The following is a 10,350-nucleotide window of genomic DNA, read 5'->3' as shown; positions in this document are numbered from 1 at the left end:
AGACTAAGAAATTGCACGAATCTATACGGCCGAAAATAAAATAGCGTCACGAGCAGACGTTGTAACTTATCTGAAACTACTCTATAAGTATATCCAATAGGTCATAACTCATCTGGCGCGACCAAAAGTCAAGAACAAGACCTTAACTAACTTAGAATAAGACATTAGAACTTAGAATAAGACAGTTGCAAAATTGCAAAAATTCTAGACGCAATAGATAAATTAATAGAAATGTCTCTACGTCTCAATAAATTTGGGCCAGGTTTCCAAACAAAACAAGAAGTACCAGGTATTGAAAGAAGACAAAATCGTGTCGTGAAAAACGATCAGGAAACGGACCACTCTGCTACATGATAGTACGACGGAAACCGGAACAAGTTTTTGTATTTAGAGTACTTTATGCAGTAAAATTAAATTTTCATTTACTGACATGAAAATAATTTGAAGAAAAATTTCTTCAACAACTTTAATGGTGCTAAACCTACTATCTATACAATAACGACTGATGAAAAGAGCACAAGTCGTTTCCCCCACAATCTGCAGTGATTCAAACTTTTGAATAAATAATTTTTTGAATAAAAAATACAAAAATTAGTTAGTATTAAAAATCATTGTTAGTTTTTTGAACTAACATATCTGATTTTCCTCATCCCAGCTTTATCATCTAAACCATAACAGCAAAAAGTTCAAAAAAAACTAATATCATCCAAAACTTAACTTTTAAAATTTCCGAAACTCAAAGCTTTTAAATCAAATTTTATTAAGGCTTATCCTTGCTTTCCATGTTCCACTTTTCTTTCATAAACAGATCATCAAGGCTTCCATTGTATCTTTAATTTCAATTAAACCTAAATTTAATTTAATTTATAACTGATCATCAAGGCTTTCTTTGGATAAAATCAGAACAATTTTGTTTCCCCTTCCCATAATTTTAAAAGTGCCTAACGACCTCAAAAGTCGATTCACTACCCAACCCTTATAAATGACCCAGGACTAATAAAAAATTTTTGAAAAACTAACCGTTTTAATTAAGCTAAACAGTGAAGAAACTTGGTTACTCATCCTTCACTTGCGATCCTCCTCTTAGATGACCCGACCCAGGCTAAACCCCTTAAAAAGTTTGTATGTCATAAAATAGTATCTAACGATCTACTTTTGTTCTAATTATACCTGAATCTTGTGGATTGATTTTTTGTTATCCAAACCTCCATCACAAATCACAACCCCTAGCTATGATCAAGTAAATAACTCATAGATTAAAACCTATTCACGAGAATGTAAAAAACACTCTCATGAATTGATATACTCTCTCTCTCCAACCCATCAACCACGACAATCTATGTCCCAAGTTAAGATAACCACACAAAAACCGTAAGAACTAACAGTTTAGGAATATAAAAATTTTAACCCCCAAATATTGCATTCATTATCTTAAACCTTATGTCAAGAGATAATCTAGGCAGTAAACAAAATATCGTACTACATAATTGTTTAAATAAAAACGAAAGATACGATCTTGTAATCACCCAACACAGACAAACTATAGGATATATTAGGTCAAAAAGACAAACAAGAAAAAAGACAATCATAACAAAACAAAGGAAATTATCAAAAAATGGTTTTCAAAACGACGAAACGCAGTCTCAGAATCAGAAAAAAAACACAGCACAGGAACTTCAAAACTTAAAAGATTCAATAAATAAAAATAACCCGATAGATGACCAAGTTTATATTTCTGACTCAGAAGCTAGAACACCTTGATCATTAAAGGAAAAGGCAAAATAAAATGTCATATATCAACAAAACAATACGTCTATACAATTAGAATCAACCAATAAGAGATATTGAATGATACACCCTAACATTTCTACAACACGATCGAAAATAACAAAAAAATTTTGATGTTAACTCTATACTCCCATTTTTCATAAAACCACAAAATAATCCCGCCCGAGGACAAGTTCAATTTTGTTACAACTTAATTGTAAATTTTTTTTAAAAGAGGAAATAGCCTGAAGTAAGAGTTTCCTGAAGTAAGAATAAAATGACAAATCCTTGACCACTATCCCAAAAGTATATGTAATATCACATCTTATTACGGTATAGTTACAATTGAAATTGTATCACTAAAACCAAATCACAATACAAATCAAATACAAACAGACAATACAGATATAGAATTGTCGAAAGTTTTCACAGACTACATACAAATATACAACACCAAAATTCATAAAGAGCAAATTCAATATTCACAAACAATGTTTTATCAATTAACAATAGCAATCTATCTATACTAGATTTGAACGTATCACAAAGTGAGTCACCAACTCAAACATCCGGGCATTAAACTGTAAGACAAATAATCTGTATTTTCTCAAAATTTTCAAATACAATCCGTGAAAATCTCACTAGTAAAAATCTCACAAAATGTTACACAAGATCTACAAAAGATGATAATAGGTTTATAATTGATTATTTTGTCCATAACACTGATCTCACAGCACTATCAAGAAAAAGTTTTCGACCGTAAAATTCAGACGATGAAACTGTATTAGCAGATGAAACACATTATGTTTGGGACCTTGGTTGGTCTCACCCATTATTTATTAATATATCAACTGATATATCCAGTCAAGCAATCACCACCATTTCTATCAAAAAAGACTAGGTTAGAATAACTCCAATTATCATTGATGAAACACCTTCAAATTATAATGCAATGGTCATTGACAGAACAGGAAATAATAGCTTGAAATCTACATTCATGAACACACAAGAAAAATTAAATAGAACAAGAAACCTCACTCACTAAACCTTTTAATGAAGAAATAGTCGGAACAATGCCAACAACAACGCAACAAAGCATTTCCCCCGTTCATCCTACACTTACAACTCCAAAAATTAAGATACAATATTTCCGCAAACAACTATACAATCCACAGTAAAACCTTCCGTTATTCCAAAATACGCAACAAACGGATTATCAAACACTTACACCAGTAACGACATAAGACAAGCAAATAAACAAAAAACGTCTAATAGAATCAACTTTTCAGATCATAACTATAACTTTTTTGCTAAATCCAAAACAACAACCCCCCCCCCCCCCTTTATGAACAGTCAAAACCAATCACACGCACAAAGCTATAATCAAAACGTACCACAACGAGCCTCTCATACAGTATTTTTTAACAATCAACCATGAGCAACAATGGATCGTAGCGAAAATTATCCATTTTTCCAGCAAAATAAAAAATATGACTAATAAACACCATACAAGGAATCAACCACAAAATTCAGAAGATTAAGATCAGTCTTTATCAACCAGATCTTTTTGAACCATATACACAAAACGACCAAACACAAAAAACAAGACATAAAACAACATCATATGAAATTAACTTTCAATCACAAATCCTATATCTACACAAAATTATCAATCAACCCAAATGCAAAATGAAATCCCATTACCATATTATTTACAACATGAAAAAAACAAAAAATACAATTTACAAGTTTTTCTCAAATAACAAATGCCGCAGAAACACTACAAATGACTATGAACCCATACTTTAAGGGTGGATTTTCTATATCTTCAAATAAAGCACCAATGGTAATCACAGGAACAGATCCTGAAACTCAGTAGAAGATCATTTAAACTCAGTCACAGCCAATTTAATTTTGAATATAGAACCTGAAAAAGTAAATGCACCACTTCATCAAATTTGGATACATAGACTCACAGCTCTAATCGAAACCACACTTGATGGCGCAGCCCAAAAAAGTTTTGAGTTTTACTTATTGATATTAAATCAGATTGGAAAAGATTCACACAAGAATTTTTTTTAATGTTTGACTCTGAAAGAAACAAACAACTCCAAAGAATCTTATGCAATGAAATTCGTAGAATCCCAAATGAAACAATTAAACAACTTGCAGTAAGAATCAAAACATTAGTAAGAAAAGCATATTCCCCTAATACGCATGACTATAAAAACACAAAAATGACAGAAATTTTAATGATGACTCTAACGCCACAATTACGGAAAATAGCGATAGAAAAGAGAGCATCGCATCCATCTTCAATTCAAGAACCCAATATAGATTTCCGAAAACTAAAAGAAAAAGTAGAACAAGCTAAAAATAACTACGAAACTGGAAGAAACAGAAAACTTACAATTACAAAACGTAAACATCATCCATACAACTACTTCACAATTAAATAACATTCATCACTCTGACACTGAACTTGCTGAAAAATCCAAATTCTAAAGGCAAACCATCATTAAAAAATGGTGTAATTATTGCCGTAAATATGGACATAGCATTGCTGAATGTAGACAAAAACAACAAGATAATTAAAACAAACCACAGAAATATAGAGAACCAAATAAATCATTTTATCAATACATGGAAAAAGACCAAAATTTACCAAGCAAAAACTTTCACAATAATAATAGCTCAGGAAAACCACTTCCAGATAACTATAATACCTCCAGATAACAATCATCTTACAGAAATATCTACCGCGGAAGATCTCCGGATCAAAGAAAATCACAAATTTTCTCACAAAAAAGATATAGTTGATCAAACAGTCAAAACAATCAATATCGAATAATTATTCAAGATTGAACTCAAACAGAAGTAATCACTCCAATTACAATAAAAATTGTTCACATTCAAACTTTCGAAATAGATATTATTCAAACGAACGTTCTACAAATTCCTCATATAACCGAAACAGAAACTACTCAATCAATAAGAAGAGACAAAAACCAGATAATAGATCACGAAACTATTCAAATAAAAGATCAAACTAGAATAATTATCACAATAGATCATGTGACAATTCCAAGAACCGAAATTCTAATTATTCAAATCGACAAAAAATCATTCTCAGTCAACACATAAAAATAATACACAATATCAAAACTCACAACAAAACTATAGAAATAGCACACCTAAACATCAAAGACAAATCAACCAAGTACAATCAACTGAAGAAACCCTATCAGACCCTCCCGGTATTGACAACACAGAAAATTCAGAATTACAACTAAATCACACAAATTGTGAAACCACAGATAATGGTAAAATTTTTCGACCCCTCATTCTCAGTAAAAATGTCATAACTTACTTAGACAATGTTTTCATGCAATCACAAACAAAACACGAAGTGTTTAAGTATTGGATAAATAACACCAAAAACTACTTACAAAAACATGAAAGCAGCCCCATGAAAAAAAACATGAAAAAGGAAAAAACTTAACAACAGCTGACATGAACAGCGCATACAATCAATAGCCACTAGATGAACAATCACGACGCTTAACACAATTCGTTATTGGAAATCAACAGTACTAATTTAATAGAATTTTCTATGGATTTTCCATAGAACCAGCAGCATTTTCACCATTCATGAGTAAAATTTATCGACCACGCATTCTCAGTAAAAATGTCATAACATATTTAGACAATGTTTTTATTCAATCACAAACAAAATACGAAGTGCTTAAGTTTGGATAAATACCACCAAATACATTTAAAAAACATGGAAGCAGCCCCAGACAAATCACATTTTTTCCTCACTCGTGTAAAATTCTTTGGACATACTATTGAAGGAAATTCAATCACTTCCTTAAAACTTTCCACAGACGCAGTCATAACGATTTGAACTCCATCAAATAAAAAGAAAATCCAACAATTTCTTGGAATGCTAACCTTTTGAGGTAAATACGTCTAAAAAGCATTATAATTCAGACCATTTTATAAAATTCTCAGACAACAAAATAATTTCGAACGGACATTAGAACATGAAAAACGATTTGAAAAATTAAAAACACTCCTCACTGAACAAATATCAAACACTATTCCAGATCAAGACCAACCATTTTTTGCTATGTGCGACACCTCTAATTTCGGCATCGGTGAAGCATTATTACAATCACACAGTGGAACAAACAAACTGAATCATGTTACAGCAAACTCAAGGCTATTTACTCAAGCTGAACTTAGACTCTATACACTTATGAGAGAATCCACAGCTATAATATATACTCTCACAGAGTATAAACTTTCAATACTTGGATCAAAACATCCAACAATTCTATTTACAATTCATAAACCTGTAATTTTTCTATTTACACAAAAATCATATCCAAACCATAGAAATTTTAGATTTCAATTAAATACAATGAAATTCACAAACCTACATATAGTTTGGACTGCAGGAAAAAAAATTTTGCCTTGCCAGACAGATAGTCGAAACACACCACCTGAATTACTAACAAGAAAAACAACAATAGAAATACCCAAAAATATTAAGTTTTTTCTTGCAAAAGACGAAACCCCACCACGATTCGAATGCTAACATGCTCTAACAACTGACGTTGATTATGCACAAATAAATAATTTACTACACTTTCCATTATATCTAGATTGCCAAAATATTCTCTATGAAGTAGACTTATTAGGAAACTTTACATTTAAACCGATACATTAAACACAATGATCGAAAACAATACAAACAATCTATTTACAAATCATAAACCTATAATTTTTTATATTTACACAAAATCAAATCTAAACCACAGAGTTTATAGATTTCAATTAATTCTACAAAAATTCCCAAACCTACATATAAATTGGATTCAGGAAAAAATTTTGCATTGGTAGGCACACTCAGTAAGTTTTTTCTTGCAAAAGACGAAACCTGGCCACTATTAGAATGCAAATTTGTTCTAAAAACTGACGTTCATAATGCACAAATAAATAATTTACAACACTCTCGGTTATTTGTAGATTGCCAAAAAAATCACTGTGAAGTAGACTTATTAAGAAGCATTTAAACCGATACCATATTCATCATGGATCAGAAAGAATAACACAACAAAAACCACCTAAGCAAAAAAGGTATAGGACAGACCTATTCCCCTAAATAGAAAAAGAAAACTTAACTGATAGTATAAGTTTATGAGGACCTCCAGATATCGATTCAAAATACAAAATAAATCAAGTTTTTAACCTGCCTGACCCCCTAGATAACATATCTCTTTCAAAAACAGAAATTGAAATTATCTTTCTACCAGCCACAGAAAAATTGACACTTGAACTACTACAAAAATACCAAAACCTTGACCCAGTCATTAGACAACTTAAGTCTTGGCACAATTACAAAACAAAACCAATAGAAGCAGATATCACAATTCTAGGAAACAAAACACTTCCTAGGTGCTTCAAAAAATTTAATAATACATCTATAAACGTGAAAACCAATTTTTCAGAATACCAAGCATCTGAATTAAAAGTACGCTGTTTACCACTAAGTATGATACTCCTAGCATTTCTTATTTCACATTCCGTAAATACAAAAGGACATGGAGGATCAAAAAATTTACTGAAATTTTATCCAAAAATTTTATTTTTGAAAAGCACTGATTTCGATCAAAGTATTATCTAACAATTTAACATGCCAGTTAAATAAACCTTACCCTCATCAGAAACAAATAGCACAAAAACAAGATTTTAAAGGACAAAATTTAAATTTCAACCACAGACTCTCATTTGATACAAAAGGACCGATATCACCCTCTTCAGAAGGAAACTCGTAAATAAAGGTTATAGTTGATGCTTTTAAACACTATTTAGCACTCAACCCATTACCTCATTGTAATGCCTATTATGCATATACAACACTTTAACCGCACTGGTTAGCTAAATTTGGATTACCAGAAATCCTTGTCACTGATATTGGCACTGCATTCATAAATAATGAAACCATCAAATTATGCCAATTATAAAACATTAAACACAAACCACGAACGTCGCATGCCCCATGGGCTAATGTTTTAGTCGAAGGCATGAACCGCTCACTACAAGAGTACCTCAGATGTATCATAAATGGAAACGATACAAAAAACACTGAATGGTCAACAGATGTAAAATTATTCCTCTTAGCTTATAATTCACAGATAACAACAACCTTAGGACTATCCCCTTATGAAAAGGTTTTCAATGAAAAACCACGTAAACCAATAATTTTCACAGCAAAATCCTCAAAAAACACACAAGGTTATTGCCAACCTACAAGAGAATCAATTTGTTATAATTTACCATTACACACGCACGATGAAGATCATTTTCATCACCCAAAAATCTTCAAATTAGCTTCCTGCACAGATATCGAATTGTTTTTAAATAGAGATAAAAAACACTACGAAATTTATCAAAAAATAGCCAAAAAACTAATACAAAAACAGAATGTTTATTCACAAATAAATTCACGATTCACACCAGCTACAAACCTAAAAACTGGAACGTGTGTCTAAATACCAAAATTTGTAACACAAAAAGAAATATCCAAAAATTACAACCAATCCGAAAAGGACCATCCATTTCAAATTATTGACAAACCCAATGATGCAACATATAAACTTATTGATTCAAATAAAAAGGAAATAGATCAACACAGAAACAATCTTTTACCACACTACCCAAAAGAACACGCTCTTTTCGTACTAACACAGTTATACTCCTTTACAGGACTCAAGGTTGTCCATGACAACTCAGACAATACTCAACAAGAAACACAAGATGTAAATTGTTCAACACAATTATTAGAACAAAAAAATAAAAAATAAAAAAAACCGACCAAAAACTCAAGAAATAAGCAATAAACACATACCTTAAGAACATAGAAAGAAAATAAAAAGAAAAAAATTGTATCACAAGAACCAAAGGAAAAATTTCAAAAATGACAACCAATACGACTTAGAAGTCAACCACGAAAAGATTATGAAACTTCCATTCCACAATCTAAACTATTTTAAAAATTGAATTTCAAAACTCCTTACTAATTAATTAATTTCAAATTTTCAAAGAAGTAATAAATTTTTCTTTTCTTTTCTACAATTTATGCTGACACTCTTGAACAACTAGTTCAACCTAAGCCATTCAGAAACTATCTAAACATCATACCATTCTGACACCACTTCTTTAGGCGACTCCGTGCAGACTTCAAACATATATGAAAGTATAAATTGAAGACCACAAGGACAAAAATTAGCAACAAGCTCATATTTGACAACTGAAATGAACAAAATCTGATTAGTACAACCCTCCCCTATCAACTAGTACAAAGATCAACAATATTGTCCTAACTTACACTCCAAATTCCCCTCAAGGAAAAATTTTACATTAGCCTAAATTAAAAAATAAGACAAGATCTTTTAGCCTAAAGTACGAATAACTCCTGAATAGACTCGATCATCCAATAAAAAAACTATGAAGCTCATTTTAAGACTCTCAGACTTCCCCCACCAAAAATTGCTTATATCCAAACCACTTGTCAGAAATCAATAAACAATCCGACGGCACTCAAATTTCGCCTCAAAAAATAAAAAATAATTTAGCAAGACCAAATCATTTCTCAAATGCTTCTTTCTCACTGAGTTCAAATTCTCAAAATAATAATCTCAAAGCATTTTTCACTTCTATCAATATTTTTTCAAATCAGTATATTTCTTAACTTAGACACCTTTGAAATATTTCATTTCTCTGCGTATTTTTTTTTCGTAATTGTTCACTCACTACAAAAAGCCTATCTCAAATTCGCAGAAACTCTTGACCACTTCCTCAGGTACGATATTTCAGCAGCTATCTAAATGTTAAGACTTTTATTTAACTAGAAAGTCCTTTTTTATTTTTTTAATGTTATTTTTCACAATTTTAGTCCCCATAATTTTAACAATGAGCAAATGTGAAAAAATATATACTTTTTGCACTAGCAACAATACTTTTAATCATTTTCATAGTTGAGTATTATAATCAATCTAGCGAACCACAGATCCTTTTATCAGATCTTTTTATCAGATTCTTTTTATCAGATCCTTTGATACCCGTAGTTCGCCACGCACGTCTAAGCGAACCACAATACGAACCAATATACAACATATACCCTTCTCTCCAACAAAACCTTACTAGAACAATTACTCTAGTCAAAACCAAAACCAAACATCTACAATAGATAGACAAATCATAATCCAAGAGGAAATAGAAGTTTTACAACTCCCAGAGTTCATTTTATTATACCCTCACCACCAATCCCAAATCCTTTAGACCTTTCCAGTACACGTTACAATCTACCTCACGTCTACAAGTGACGTTACAATCTACTTCACAACAAAACAATCCAAACAAACCATCGGATTACTGAGGATCAACCCCCACATCCGAACAAATTCGTGAAGATCCTTTCAACGCCCCAACTTCAACACAACGTCTCCCACATCGGATGACACAAGCTTTTACTCAAGGTGAACCAAACTTGGTAAACGACCCTATAGTTATCTC

General features: G+C 31.4%; 1 protein-coding gene across 1 annotated transcript in view; it reads right to left on the bottom strand.

The window, feature by feature from the left end:
- LOC134845148 (uncharacterized) overlaps positions 1–10,350 on the bottom strand; it is a 184,768-nt gene that overhangs the window by 1,173 nt on the left and 173,245 nt on the right. The window lies entirely within an intron of this gene.

Source organism: Symsagittifera roscoffensis, chromosome 4, assembly GCF_963678635.1.
Source record: "Symsagittifera roscoffensis chromosome 4, txSymRosc1.1, whole genome shotgun sequence".
NCBI lineage: Eukaryota > Metazoa > Xenacoelomorpha > Acoela > Convolutidae > Symsagittifera > Symsagittifera roscoffensis.
This window is presented reverse-complemented; position numbering and strand designations above follow the sequence as displayed.